Here is a 16,241-nt window from a genome sequence, read left to right as displayed (position 1 = left end):
CTGCGTCCCCTGCATCGGCAGGTGGACTCAACCACTGCGCCACCAGGGAAGCCCCCAGTGAATTTTTTATTTCTAGTACTTTTTAGTTCTACAATGTCCCTTTTATCTCCCTAGATTCTCTGCTGAGATTTTCAGTCTGTTTATACATTATGAGTGTAGTTTATTTTTTTATTTTATTTTAATTAATTTATTTATTTTTAAAGTTTATTTTTGGCTGCATTGGGTCTTCATTGCTGCACGTGGGCTAGCTGTAGTTGTGGCAAGTGGGGTATACTCTTCGTTGTGGTGTGCGGGCTTCTCACTGTGGTGGCTTCTCTTGTTGTGGAGCACAGGCTCTAGGTGCGCGGGCTTCAGTAGTTGTGGCTCGTGGGCTCTAGAGTGCAGGCCTCAGAGGTTGTGGCGCACAGGCTTATTTGCTCCATGGCATGTGGGATCTTCCTGGACCAGGGCTCGAACCTGTGCCCCTGCATTGGCAGGCAGATTCTTAACCACTGTGCCACCAGGGAAGCCCATGAGCATAGTTGTAATCGGTGCTGTCTACCAGCATGTAGATTATCCTGACGTTAGTCCCCATTGATTGACTTTTCTCTATAGGTGACACTTTCCCTTTTCTTTATATGTCTAATGTTTTGGACTATATTCTGTGCATTGTGAGTGGTAAGTTGTAGTTTGGATTATGTTATGTTCCTCTGAAGAATAATGATTTCTTTGTTTTAAAGGGCAATTCATTTGGCTGAACTGAAACTCCAAGTTCTTTTCCTCTGCAGTGGGCAGTGTCTGAAACCTCTGTTCAGTCTTTGAGCCTTAGTTGGGCTTCTTGAAACTCTGTACGTTCAGGGATCAGCCATAGATTTACACAGAATTTAAATGCATTAAGTGAGGTCACTCTTTTGTGGCTCTCTTCTTTCTAGGATTTTACCCCTCACTTTCTAGCTGTTGTAGTTGCACTGAACTTTGTCTTCTGTTTCTTTAGCCAGTAAGACTAAAGGGTTTTAGCTACACAGTGCTACTTACTGGAGCCTGCCTTTAGGTGAAAAGCCTCGAAAAATGGGAAACTCACCTAGCACCCTTCTCTTATTCCAAATATCCGACTCCTGTTTCTGCCTCTCTTTGTTGCTCTTCAGTGCCTTTAGATATTTGTTTTTTTATAATTTTTCCCCAGAGTTTATAATGGTTGTAAGCAAAAGGTTTGTTTCCATATGAGATCTTCTACCATTACTGAAAGAGAAAACTCTACCTTATGATAATAGACACACAGTTTAGGAAGTTGTACATATCCATGGCTACACAGAGGGATTTTTTTCTCTGAAGTAGTGATTGCTTGTTGCATTAATAGCTATTTGGATGTTACTGGTAATGCAAACTCTTAGTTTTGGTAATGTTATGTTTGTGATAAATGGTCCCTTTTGATGGATATTTAGATTATTTCTGAGCAATAAGAAAGTATTTCAAACAATAATGTAGTGGTAATCCTTGAACGTTTATTTTTGACTGCTTGGTGAATAGACCTATAGGATACGTTTTGTAAGTGTGATTGCTCGATTCAACGGAATGCAAGTTTTAAATTGCATCAACAGATCACCCTTCAAAAAGACCATTCCACTTTTTATAATGACCAAGAGTATGGGAGAGTATGTTTTCCCTACATTCTTTGCTATCTATGGATACTATTCATCGTTTGAATTTTCTTTAATTTATGTTAACATTAGAAACAAGGTTTTACCTTTTTTTTTTTTTTTTTTTTTTTGCGGTACGCGGGCCTCTCACTGTTGTGGCCTCTCCCATTGCGGAGCACAGGCTCTGGACGCGCAGGCTCAGCGGCCATGGCTCACGGGCCCAGCCGCTCTGCGGCATGTGGGATCTTCCCTCACCGGGGCATGAACCTGTGTCCCCTGCATCGGCAGGCGGACTCTCAACCACTGCGCCACCAGGGAAGCCCATGGTTTTACTTTTTAAGTTGTATTTTTCAGTTGTATTTTTTAAAATGAGGTTTAGCAGTTTTTCATATGTTTATTGAATATTTTTATTTATTTATTTTTGCGAATTGTCTTTTCATATTCTTTGCCCACTTCCCCTAGGATTTTTTTTTATTATTGATTTGCCAAGTGTCCTTTGTATATTATTATTATTATTATTATGAGTTAATTAATTTATCTTTGGCTATGTTGGGTCTTCGTTGCTGCACGTGGGCTTTCTCTAGTTGTGGCGAGTGGGGGCTACTTCATTGTGGTGCACAGGCTTCTCATTGCAGTGGCTTCTCTTGTTGTGGAGTGGGGCTCTAGGCAAGCAGGCCTCAGGCCAGTAGACAGACTGACTGTCTCATGTCAGTTAATTTAGCTGCATCTCTGGTTTGTGGAGAAGATGGAAGTAAGGTAAAGTGAGGGTGGCACAGGTGAGTCTTGGGAAAGATGATGGGAAGATTTTTTGTTGTCTTGCTTCTTTATGTTGCACATAGGATTTTCTGGGGAATAATTTTGAAACCACTGCAACTAACTGAAGCACTTGCCCATTTTCCAGGAGAGTGTATAGTAATGGTAATGGTCCAATTACCTGGATCTTGAGCTATGAGGAGTAAAAGCAGCATGGATCCCATTGCTGTTCTCTTTTGGAGTAGTCTCTAAGCTATTTGCTTTCATGACTTAAATGCCAGAGGGGAATGCAGTTGAAATTGTTCTACCTGGGTAAGCATTTGTTTATTCTGTAAAAAAGAAATTAGGGGGTTTCCCTGGTGGCGCAGTGGTTGCGCGTCCGCCTGCCGATGCAGGGGAGCCGGGTTCGCGCCCCGGTCCGGGAGGATCCCGCGTGCCGCGGAGCGGCTGGGCCCGTGAGCCATGGCCGCTGGGCCTGCGCGTCCGGAGCCTGTGCTCCGCGGCGGGAGAGGCCACAACAGAGGAAGACCCGCATACGACAAAAAAAAAAAAAAAAAAAAAAAAGAAATTAGAATAGATGCCCTTAGAAGTTGCGATCTCAGATTAGTCTCTAAATCTGGGCCCAGCCTATTTGGTCATTCACAGATAACCAAGGCTGTTGGAAAATGGGCTGCCGTCCATTCATTCATTTCAGTCAGGGAATATTTAACAAGTACCTACTAAGTGCCAGACTCTCTTCTAAGCTGTGTCATTTGTGAATATTCTACATGAACCATAGAATGAACAAGAGAGAAGACCCAGTAGAAGTACAGGCTTATTCAGCTAATTTTTTTTTTTTAACTAAATACCTGTTAGAAATGGGGTACTACCATGAGGTGTAGTGTCCCATCGTTATGTTGTTAGTTATAAAATGAATAGGAAGTTATTTGTCACTGAATTATTAAACGTTTACAGATTATTTACTTTTAAATTAACCAGGTTAGTTTCAGTGTAATACCTATAATAGTTCTTGCAAATGATTTATTTTTAAATTAACATGGTCCGGTTTAGTGTAATGCTTACAGTAGTTTAGGTTTCAAACACTTGTGTTCTTCCATGTTTTCTTGAGTAGGAGAGTCATTGACCTATAGCCATTGTAGTTTGGGGAGTTGGGAGTGTCTGTGGTCTGTCATCAAACATATAGTGGTGGAACATTGGCTGAGAATTCATTGTTCTGGGGGTTAGAGAAATGAATGAGACATCTGGTCAATGTCCTTGTAGGTCTTTCTGTCCAGAGGAATAAATAAGACTGCAGGTACCTACCTGCATTACAAGAGAGACAGTTAAGGTGGTGTCATGAGAAATACTTAAAACTATGGGAGAGAAAACTGACAGTGATAATGTGTGCCTGCCACATGGAAGTTGAACTCAGGATTAGCTTGTTGAGCCCTTACTATATGCCTTGGAGCTCTGCTGTCAGTGAATGGGGCACTCTTGGTCTTAGTGTTCATTAAATGCTCTTTGGATATGACTATGGAGAGAGGTGATATTTAGGTTCGTGGTTTGGGGGCAGGGGTGGAAGAATATGGAACTTGCACAGGGCCTTGAAAGATGAGTATCACTTAGGTATTTGGAGATGGAGGCAGAGCAGTATCAACAGCATAATCATAGGGTGTTTTCTGAGACTATCAAAGTGTGCTTTCTGACTGAATTGCAGGCTTCCTGAAGTGGGTTAAGGCTGAGCAGGTAAGTTGCTGCCAAACTGAGGTCAGTTGCTTTGAGTTGCTTTTTTGTTTATGGAGCTATTGGAAACGCTTCGTTTGCAGGATAGGGAGATAGCTATCAAATGTTCACTTGGATCTCTGTTGGTAAGGTTGCTTTCCTCCTGCTTAGCTGTTCTGTGGCCTTAAGGCATTTTAATGTATTTTTTAATGAATTGTTTGACAATAAGTTGCAGACTTTTACCCCTGAATATTTTGATGTATATTTCCTAAAAAATGAGGGCATTCTCTTATGTTACCACAATTATCAAAATCAGGACCTTATTCATGCTCCACCAGGGATTTCATTGGCACCTTTTTACCTCATTTATGGAAGTGATCTTGTCTTCATTCAGCGCTTTCTTTTTTGGTAAGTTGCTTTTTTATTTTATTTATTTATTTATTTATTTATTTTATGTTGGGGGTAGGAGTTAATTTATTTATTTTTGCTGCGTTGGGTCTTCGTTTCTGTGCGAGGGCTTTTTTCTCCAGTTGCGGCAAGCGGGGGCCACTCTTCATCGCGGTGCGCGGGCCTCTCACTATCGCAGCCTCTCTTGTTGCGGAGCACAGGCTCCAGACGCACAGCCTCAGTAGTTGTGGCTCACGGGCTTAGCTGCTCCGTGGCATGTGGGATCTTCCCAGACCAGGGTGCGAACCCATGTCCCCTGCATTGGCAGGCAGATTCTGAACCACTGCGCCACCAGGGAAGCCCAGTTGCCTTTTTATATTCATAAATTTGTAGAGAAATCTAGAAAAGTACAAGAACAATGAAACTAACATTCATGTTTCCCACCACCCAGAACTGTTGGTATCTGGTCATGAGTGAATGCCTCAGGTCCTTACTCTGGCCCGCAGTGGCCCTGCTTCTTCTGGCCACCTGTAACCTCTCCAGTTTCATCTTTCCTCAGTCTCTCTCCTTCCTGCTGCCTCTGCTCCAGCCACAGGCCTCCTTGCTATCCTGCAAGCACAACAGGTACACTCTCACCTCTGGGCTTTCATTTAGCACACTTATTATTATTACTTTTTTAATATTTTCTTGGCCGTGCCGTTGTGGCATGTGGGATCTTAGTTCCCCGACCAGGGACTGAACATGCGACCCTTGCGTTGGAAGCGCAGAGTCTTAACCACTGGACCACCCTCAGCACACTTTTATTGAATACCTTTTATTCCCAGCCAGAGCAAATGGATCCATTGGAAAACGTATTTCATCAGTCAGTTAGTGGGTAACATTTATCATCAGATCATTCATTCAGCAATTGCTTGAGCATTTCTTAGGTACCAGAACTTTGGAGGGGGATGAGAGGAAAGCTGGAAGCGTTTATGAAAACATAGCAAGATGAATAAGTTATCTCCTCGACCTCAGAGAGACACTTACTTATAAGAATGGATCGTTCTGGGGCTTCTCTGGTGGTGCAGTGGTTAAGAATCCACCTGCCAACGCAGGAGACACGGGTTCGAGCCCTGGCCCGGGAAGATCCCACATGCCGTGGAGCAACTAAGCCCATGCGCCACAACTACTGAGTCTGTGCTCCTAGAGCCCACGAGCCACAACTACGGAGCCCAAGTGCCACAGATACTGAAGCCTGCGTGCCTAGAGCCCGTGCTCTGCAACAAGAGAAGCCACGACAATGAGAAGCCTGCGCACAGCAACGAAAAGTAGCCCCCGCTCATCACAACTGGAGAAAGCCTGCGCACAGCAATGAAGACCTAACACAGCCGTAAATGAATGAATGAATGAATGAATGAATGGATTGTTCTGGATACTTCCAGTTGACTGGTGGTGAATAGCATTATTGATCGATCATTGTCCAGCTTAAGCATTTCTAAATCTGCCATAATGTTGACAACTGTTTTTCCAAACAAAATTTCAAGTACGTCCTATTTTTTGATGCAGTGATTCTTTTCCAACGTATATCATCAGATAAAGAATCTATTTTGAAAATAAAGGTGAAAAGGTATTTTAATATTTTCTAAGCACATCAGTTAATCATTAGTATTCTTCATTGAAAAACAGCATGGCAGGAACTTAAGATCATCACAGACTGTGTACTTAGTATGGTCATCACTTTTGAGTCATAAGGAGACAGCAGTGAAAGGTTTTATTTAATGATGATTTTTAAAATTTAAATTTGATTTTTCACAATTAGAACACTAAGGAATACTAATTCTTTATAAGTACTACTTGATGAATTTTCACAACTACTCTGATGTGAAGGCAGTTAGGACCCTTATTTAAAAATTATTAGGGCTTCTCTGGTGGTGCAGTGGTTAAGAATCCGCCTGTCAGTGCAGGGGACATGGGTTCGAACCCTGGCCCGGGAAGATCCCACATGCTGTGGAGCAACTAAGTCTGTGCGCCACAACTACTGAGCCTGCGCTCTATAGCCTGTGAGCCACAACTACCGAGCCCACGTGCCACAACTACTGAAGCCCTTGCGCCCAGAGCCTGTGCTCCGCAGCAAGAGAAGCCACGACAGTGAGAAGCCCACGCACCGCAATGAAGAGTAACCCCCGCTCACCGCAACTAGAGAAAGCACACGCACAGCAACGAAGACCCAGCACAGCCAAAAATAAATAAATAAATAAATAAATAAAATTATTATATGAAGAGTCATTTTACTGGTTTTTCCCCCTGCATATTTCAAAACCAATATATGCTAGGAAAAATGAAAACTAAGTAAAAGGAAAAAAAAGGTGAAAAGTCCTCCCTTACTCTTCTCACTCTTGAAGGAACCATGAAACAGTTTGATGTGTGGTCTTCCATCCTTCCACACATGGTTCTGCACATATGCAAACATACACGTACCCATGTAGCTTTTTAAAAATAAATTTATTTTTTTAAATTTATTTTATTTTTGGCTGCGTTGGGTCTTCGTTGCTGCGTGCAGGCTTTCTCTAGTTGTGGCGAGCAGGGGCTACTCTTCGTTGCAGTGGGTGGGCTTCTCATTGCGGTGGCTTCTCTTGTTGTGGAGCACGGGCTCTAGGCTTCAGTAGTTGCAGCACGCGAGCTCAGTAGTTGTGGCACATGGGCCCTAGAGCACGTGGGCTTCAGTAGTTGTGGCGTGTGGGCTCAGTAGTTGTGGCTCACGGGCTCTAGAGCGCAGGCTCAGTAGCTGTGGCGCACGGGCTTAGTTGCTCTGCGGCATGTGGGATCTTCCCGGACCAGGGATCGAACCCATGTCCCCTGCATTGGCAGGCGGATTCTTAACCACTGTGCCCCAGGGAAGCCCCCCATGTAGCTTTTTAAAAACACAATAATAGAATCATATTCTTATATTAGTCAATGGCTTGTCATTTTAATTTATAGTATTTTTCCATGTCAGTTCATAGTTCTTTCACGATTACATATGATTTATTTTGTTGGGTGGGTATTCCATAATTTATTTAACGATCCACTGCTGAAAGACATTTAAGGTATTTCTAATTTTTCACTATTAATTCTCCCTGTTTTATAGAAGAGCCTAGTACTTGGCAAGAAGGGGTAACTTAGCCAGAGTTAGAGTAGCACATTTCCTAATAGGAGTCATTCTGACTCCCATCTTCTGACTGAGTACCTAATGCCATGTGATGAGATGCTGGGTGCTATATAAATCAGGTGATGTGAATGCAGTCCCTGCCTTTAGAGAGGTTGCACAGTATGTGACACAGAACTCGCACTGCTCTCGAGGGCACTTGTTAAAGCAGTGTGTATACTCTGAGTAAGAGGCTTAGTAGGGTGGCCTACTAAGAAGAGCAGTGTGTGGTACAAGTGATGTCAGTACTCCAGGCAGTGTGGTGCCTTTGGAATTCTTTAATTTGAGGTGGGGAGGAAGTGTTGATCTGGAAACTGAATGGTGTTCCTGGTGTTTCTTTTGGAACATGGGCTTAGTGGTGAGTACAGGACATCCAGAAAGATTGCTGGGAGAGAGGGGGGGTTGTTGAGAACTCATTCACCAGGAATGTGTTATGTAAGTAAGCAGGAAGGAGGGCGGGATCATCCTGAGAAACATCCAGCGAGGCCCCTGGGGGCCAGGATGCTGCTGTTTTAGTCACTGTTTAGAGGTTTCTGTCCTGAACTGGTGCCAGTCTTGGAATTTCTAACTTGGGATGGAGTCAGGATCTGAGAAATTAGTGTGAAGGAGGCTCTTGGGCAGCAGGAGGAAGAGCTGGGAAGGCAACACTATTTATTTAGTCTAGAGCAGAAGAGGAGCGTTAGCTGCATATGGAGCAGCTCTGGCATTTGAGGCAGCTCTGCCATCTTGTGGAATAAATGCTTAGTGATTTTTGTGAGGACTGAGTGTGGATAGCCTTGGCAGGGTTGCTTTCCTCACACATAGCTATTCTGTGACCTCAAAGTATTTTTTAGATGTATTTTGAAGATGTTTTTATTTTGAAATAATTTAGGACTTATAAAAAATTGCAAAAATAATAGAAAGAATTCCTGTATATGTTCAACCAGATTCCATGCTTAGTTGCTCTGCGGCATGTGGGATCTTCCTGGACCAGGGCTCAAACCCACGTCCCCTGCATTGGCAGGTGAATTCTTATCCACTGTGCCACCAGGAAAGTCCCTCTCTGCATTTTCATAATAACTTTTTCCCCCTCTGTAACCATGTATGGGGTCATACAGTATGTACTGGGCAACTTCCTGTTTTCATTTAACAGTGTATCTTGAGATTATCCATATCAGTATCAGTAAGTACAGAGCTACTTCATTCTTTTAAATGACTGATTAGGATTACATAGTGCAGACTTCCCATAAACTGTTAAACTGTTCCTCTGTTTATGGACATTTTGTTATTTTTTAATTCTAAACATTTGACTAGACTAACTGTGAATGTTTAAATCTGTTTACATTTCTCTTTGATTGCTTTTTGTTGCTTTACAGCTGAGAAAGTTATTCCTTCACAGACCTGAAAAAAGTTTTATTTGTTATAGAATTTCAAGTACATGTCAAAAAGTATTAAACTACTGGGGTCATGTGGTGTCTTTGTTGACAAGAATACCAACTACATTAGGGGTCACTGCTGAGGAAACACAAGATGATGAGCCTTATCCTCTGTCTGGAGAAGTGACAAACAGCAGATCCAGGAGCAGATCCGCAGTGCTAAAGGCGGGGTGCAGTAGATAGTCATTTGTGCCAGGAGTTGATAGCATGTGGTCCCTGAGAGCCAGGGCCATCTGGATGCCTTCCTGCATTCGGAGTGAGCTGGGTCTGAGTGGAAGTAAAGACTTGGCTGAGGCAGTGAGGAATGGCAGGGAGCGGGCACAGCCTGAGCAGAGGTGCAAGCTATGAGAGCATGAAGCAGTTGCTGGGGCCAGCAATTGGCTGGGGCAGCTGTTGAGGGCTCATTGTGGATTAATTAATGGGAGATGAGTTTGGAAAGCAAGGTGGTGCTTAGATTGACATGGGCTTAGAATTCCAGACTGAGTATTGCCAGCCAGAGTGAATACCATCATCATAGTCAATCCAACTGTGAGGTTTTGAGGTACTGGCAATGGGTATACAAAACAACTACTGAAGCCCGCATGCCTAGAGCCCGTGCTCCACAACAAGAGAAGCCACCACAATGAGAAGCCTGTGCGTCACAACAAAGACTAGACCCCGCTTGCTGCAACTAGAGAAAGCCCACGTGCAGCAACGAAGACCCAACGCAGCCAAAAATAAATAAATAAAATAAATTTTAAAAAAGGGGGGGTATATAGGACATTATTTCTAAGCCAAGTTTCAGAAAACATAGTTTAAAAACCTTTTTTATTATAAAGGTGATATGTGCTTATCATAAAAGGGAAAGTATAAAGCATTGCCTCAGCAAATAGAAAACGAGAGCTTCTGATCCTACTCTGTGTTATCTATTGCTGTGTGACAGTATTACCACAAACATAGTAGCTTAAGACAACATATTTATTTTCTCACAGTTTCTGTGGGTTGAGGAGTCTAGGCACAGCTTAACAGGGTTCTCTGCAAGGCTGAAATCAAGGGGTTGGCCAGGGCTGTGTTCTCATCTGAAAAATCTACTGGGGAAGGGTCTGCTTCCAGGCTCACATGGTTGTTGGCAGCATTCAGTTCCTTGCAGGCTGTCAGACTGAGAGCTACAGTTGTTTTATTTTTAAAATACTCTTCTTCCTCCCTTCCTTCCTCCCTCCCTCCCTCCCTCCCTCTCTTCTTTCTTTCTTTTCTTTCTGTTTATTTATGGCTGCGTTGGGTCTTCATTGCTGCGTGCAGGCTTTCTCTAGTTGCAGTGAGCGGGGGCTACTCTTCCTTGCGGTGCGTGGGCTTCTCTTTGCGGTGGCTTCTCTTGTTGCGGAACACGGGCTCTAGGTGTGCGGGCTTCAGTAGTTGCAGCTTGCGGACTCTAGACCACAGGCTCAGTAGTTGTGGCTCGTGGGCTCTAGAGCACAGGCTCAGTAGTTGTGGTGCACGGGCTTAGTTTCTCCACGGCATGTGGGATCTTCCTGGACCAGGGCTCGAACCCGTGTCCCCTGCATTGGCTGGCGGATTCTTAACCACTGCACCACCAGGGAAGTCCTGAGAGCTACAGTTTTTTAGTGGGCGCTCTCAGTTCCTTGCCACATGGGCTTCTCCATAGAGTAGGTCACAACATAGCAGCTTGTTGCATCTAGCCCGCAAGGGAGAGTGCCTGCTAGTAAGATGGGTGTTACAATCTTACATAACATAATTATGAAAGTGACATGCTGTCACCTTTGCCTGTTCTATTAGAGGCAAGTTATAGGTCCTGCCCACACTCAAGGAGAGGGGATTACACATGGGCATGAATACCAGGAGGCAGGATTATTAAGAGACGTTTTATAGTCTATTTCTACCCTTCCCCCCCCCAAAAAAGAACATTCCTTAGAGTTATGCCATTATTAAAAGCAAGTTCAGGGCTTCCCTGGTGGCGCAGTGGTTGAGAGTCCGCCTGCCGATGCAGGGGATGCGGGTTCGTGCCCCGGGTCGGGAGGATCCCACATGCCGCGGAGCGGCTGCGCCCGTGAGCCATGGCCACTGAGCCTGCGCGTCCGGAGCCTGTGCTCCGCAACGGGAGAGGCCACAACAGTGAGAGGCCCGCGTACCGCAAAAAAAAAAAAAAAAGCAAATTCAAATTCTGTGAACCATTTTTCCCCTCATATACCAAGGTATAATAGTAATTTGGGAGAGGCAAGAGCAGAGGGTGACTTGGGATTTTGAGCCTGGGAGCCTAGGATAGAGCTCTATGCTTTGCCTCAATTCTTCCATACAGAAATCTGTTCAACATGAGGAAGAACACAGCATTTAAATGGTAATACCCATAACTACTTGCAAATACTGATTTCCATACTACTTTCTAAAACAAAAATAAATTGGTTTCAGTAGTTTACCCTCTATCCCAAGGATAATTTGATTACCCCTGGCTTTTGAACCAGGCTCCCTGGAATATTTTTTTTTTTTAATTTATTTGGCTGTGCCGGGTCTTTAGTTGTGGCACGCGGGATCTTTGGTTGAGGCATGTGAGATCTAGTTCCCTGACCAGAGATTGAATCTGGGCCCCCTGCATTGGGAGCACTGAGTCTTAACCACTGGACCACCAGGGAAATCCCACTCCCTGGAGGATTTTATTTACATATTTTCTGCCCTTTGTCGCCTAGTAACTGCTCTCATGTTGACAGAGGACCATAGTATCCCTAGGGTGGATGATGTCATTTAGCTGGTGCCATCAGTGACGTATGTTCCAAATGAACTGTCCTCCCATTGGGAAATAGACACTGTGTGTGAGACTTGGGATTTTTGTAGACTGTGGCCCGGCAGGCCCTTTTGGCAACCATTGACTCTCCTGGTTGCTTGACCTTGCTTCCATCACCATGTTTCTTTTGTCACAGGAACACCATTCTGGGGAGGAGTGTAATATAATATATAAAAGAATTGTATTCTTTCTACTGTGAAATAATATGGGTATTATAACGTGGAAGAATAGGGAAAAAAAATCAATTTTTTTTACCTTGAAATCTCATATGCAAAATGGGTACCATTGTTTATATTCTTACAATTCTAAACAAAAAATACACTATTTTATGTTACTCTTATATATAATTTTGTTTTGCTGAAACTTTCTGAATATGCTGTGCATATTCTATTTTAAAAACTTTTAAAATGTAAAACATTTTTACTGGTTGCATCATTTTGCTGTTCCTGTTGTGCTTTTTTTTTTTTTTGGTGGTACGCGGGCCTCTCACTGCTGTGGCCTCTCCCGTTGCGGAGCACAGGCTCCGGACGCACAGGCCCAGCGGCCATGGCTCACGGGCCCAGCCGCTCCGCGGCATGCGGGATCCTCCCGGACCGGGGCACAAACCCGTGTCCCCTGCATTGGCAGGCGGACTCCCAACCACTGCGCCACCAGGGAAGCCCTGTTGTGCTTTTATTAATTACCACTAACACCTCAGTGTTTGATTAATAAAGTGGGGCAGTTAGATGTTAAATTTTGTCAGGTCGTGCCCTGGTACCTGGATCCCTGGCTGGGATTATGCATAACTTTGTTGGAAGCAAACAACTGTGAGGTCAGTGCCAACCCAGATGATGGCTAATGTTCAAGTAACCTACTGCAGTTAGTAATAGGCTTTCTCTTCTAATACCTCATGGAAACATGTGGGAGCTTTGTGAAATAAGTATTTTTATTCCCATTTAATGATAAGGAAACTGTCTTGGAAAGGCTAACTCTCTTGTTTGAAGTAGTAGTACACTGAGATGAGTACTGTAGGAGTAAAGAATGGAGCACATTCCTCATTTCAATATTTTAGAATAAGGAATGAACAGAACTAACTGTAATACAAATAGAAAGGGACAGATACTACAAGATTTATTTTCCATGAAGTACTTATGGGAATTCAGAGAAGACAGGATAGAATGTTTTTTGCTCAGAGACCAAGGAAAAAGCATCATACACGTAGGTGGCCTTTGAAGGCCGAACAGGGCTTGGTTTGCATGTGGCAGAGGTATGCCAGAGGCCTGCACTGGCTGGACTGGTAGTTTTCATTGTGCATACAGAGGGCTCATTTGGCTGCCATATGGGAAAATTAGGATAAAATTGTGAAGTCTGGAAAATGCAATTTTTCATATCTCTAGAAAATTTCTTGGGTTCAGTTTGCAAGACCTTCATGAAAAAGGAGCAGTTACTTAAGTCTTGGGGTGTTTGATCTACTTCTTCATTTGTGAGTCTGAAGTTATAGTTTTTTTTTTCAATATTTATGTTATTTATTTATTTATTTATTTTCCTTATTCTTTTGGCTGTGCCAGGTCTTTGTTGCAATGTGCAGGCTTCTCTCTAGATGGAGCGTGCAGGCTCCAGGGCACGTGGACTCTGTAGTTTGCGGCACACGGGCTCTCTCGTTGAGGTGCGCAAGCTTAGTTGCTCTGCGGCATGTGGGATCTTAGTTCCCTGACCAGGGATCGAACCAGTGCTCTCTGCACTGGAAGATGGATTGTTTACCACTGGACCACCATGGAAGTCCCTGAAGTTACAGTTAATTGTGTAATTTATCAGATTTTGTCACAGGCTATTATCCACAATTAATTTATACCCTCTTTGCTGCTTGTCTCACCCTGATGCTTGTGTTGATAGTGTTTTCTCCACATTGCAAGGTAGGTTATATTTACCGGCTTATAATCAGAAGGGCTTGCATATCAATGAGTTATATATATACTTCACTGAGTTGAGTTTATGGGGGGAATCTTAGTACTTCCTGAACTTCCGTGGTTGAAGATTCATAATTCTCAAGCCTTTCTTATTCCTTCAGACAAAAACCAGCAACTCATTTTGTCTTATTAACATTGCCATCTTGAGAAGAGCTCTTGGTTTGGCCAGGAGCTTCATGACAGTGACACCAGGTAGTGTCTTTTCTCTTGGGGAGTTTATCTGTTTACCTGAGCCTCTGTGATCCTAGTACCACCTCTGAGGCAGGAGGCCACCTGAGTGCCAAGCTTGTTTACCTTTGGAGGACCAGCTGTTTCCACTTTCTGCTTACCTGTGAGGAATCAAGGGTTTTGCTTTTGTGGGGGAAGAGTTTTTATCCTGCCAAACTAAATGTATTTCCTTTTGAGAGGCTTACTGGATTGGTAGACTATCTGTCTTAATCCATTTGGGCTGCTGTAACAGAATACCATAGACTGGGTGGCTTATAAACAACAGAAATGTATTTCTCACAGTTCTGGAGTCTGGGAAGTTCAAGATCAAGGTGCCAGGAGATTCAGTGTCTGGTGAGAGCCAGCTTCCTAGTTCGTAAACAGCTATATTCTCACAGTAACCTCACATGGAGGAACACGCAAGGGAGAATTCTGGGGTCTCTTTTATAAGGGCGCTAGTCTTATTCACGAGAGCACTGCCTTTATGACTTAATCACTTCCCAAAGGCTCCACCTCCAAATACCATCACATTGGGAATTAGGTTTCACCATATGAATTTTGGGGGTCTAGTATAGCACTGTCAGACTAGGTATATCTTTATTTCAGCAAATAGTTCGACCATATCACTTTTAAAATCTATCTACGGACAAGGAGGAAATAGATATATGAGTGCATTGGTAATCTGCACAGGTGAAGTTCAGTTGGTTCAGGTAACTCTACCCAGAGTGTACATTAATTGATTGGTGTCAGCCTGAAGCTTGTTCTGAAGGCTGTCCTCAGCTCTGTCCTACTGGATCTTTATCAACAGCTTGGATAAAGACCTAAGAATACATAGGATTACAGAAACGAGTTATAAAATTCTTGGACTAAAATAATAAGATGGAGTTTATTAGGGTTAAATGTAACTTCCAGCGTATAGTTTGATAAAACTTTTGGGGGAAATGGAAATGCACTTGTGTTTTAAAAAGACAAACAGGACAAAGTTCAGGATTTTGGTGGATCAAGCTTGGTGTACTGTCCAGCACCATGTAATATGATTATTTAAAAAAATTTTGGGGAGGCTGAATTAGTGAAAGTAAGATGTCCTGAAAGGTGGGGGTAATAATCCCACTGAACGGCCATGCTAGGAATCTTGTGGTTGGTTTTGGATTTCACATTTCTAGTAGAATGTAGACAAAACAATACTTACAGAGTGATGTGTCTCCCAGCCAGAGCTTATGAGGGCTGGTCAAAGGAATGTTTCACTCTGGTTGATAATTGTAATATTGGGTTGGCCAAAAAGTGCCTTTGGTTTTTAAGTAAAAATAAAAGACACATTTTTCATTTTCACCAAGAACTTTATTGAACAACGTACTCACCCTTATGTTCCACTATCTTCTGCCATTTTTCAGGCAACTTCATAATTCCATCTTCCCCAAACTTTTTATCTTTTTGAGCAAAGAACTGTTCCAGGTGCCTTTTACAGTCTTCCAGGGAATTTTTCCATTAAGAGAATTTTGTAAAGACCGAAATAAATGGAAATCCGAAGGTGCAGTGTCTGATGAATATGGTGGATGAATCAGAACTTCCTAGCCAAGCTGTAAGTTTTTGCCTTGTCATCAGAGAAACAGGTGGTCTTGCATTATCCTGATGGAAGATTAGGCGTTTTTTGTTGACTAATTCTGGACGCTTTTCGTCGAGTGCTGCTTTCAGTTGGTCTAATTGGGGGCAGTACTTGGAGTTAATCGTTTGGTTTTCCAGCAGGAACTCATAATAGAGGACTCCTTTCCAATCCCACCATATACACAACATCACCTTCTTTGGATGAAGACCGGCCTTTGGTGTGGTTGTTGGTGGTTCATTTTGCTTGCCCCACGGTCTCTTCTGTTCCCCATTATTGTATAGTAGGGGCCCCCAATCCCCAGGCCGCAGACTGGTACTGGTCCGGGGCCTGTTAGGAACTGGACCACACAGCAGGAGGTGAGCGCCGGGCGAGTGAGCGAAGCTTTATCTGCTGCTCGCATTACCGCCTGAACCATCGCCCCCCCCTCCGCCCACCCCAGGTCTGTGGAAAAATTGTCTTCCAGGAAACCAGTCCCTGGTGCCAAAATTGTTGGGGGCTGCTGTTGTACAGTATCCACTTTTCATTGCCCGTCACAATTTGTTTTAAAAACGGAACGTTTTCATTATGTTTAAGTAGAGAATCGCATGCAGAAATACTGTCAAGAAGGTTTTTTTTGCTTAACTTATGTGGAACCCAAACATCAAAGCTATGAACATAACCAAGCTGGTGCAAATGAT

General features: G+C 43.4%; 1 protein-coding gene across 8 annotated transcripts in view; it reads left to right on the top strand.

Annotated features, from left to right (window-relative positions):
- PHF20 (PHD finger protein 20) overlaps positions 1–16,241 on the top strand; it is a 135,938-nt gene that overhangs the window by 65,414 nt on the left and 54,283 nt on the right. The gene's annotated exons all lie outside the window — the stretch shown is intronic.

Source organism: Physeter macrocephalus, chromosome 14 (assembly GCF_002837175.3).
Source record: "Physeter macrocephalus isolate SW-GA chromosome 14, ASM283717v5, whole genome shotgun sequence".
Classification (NCBI taxonomy): Eukaryota; Metazoa; Chordata; class Mammalia; order Artiodactyla; family Physeteridae; genus Physeter; species Physeter macrocephalus.
Note: the sequence above shows the minus strand (reverse complement) of the source record. Positions and strands in the feature narration are given on the sequence as shown.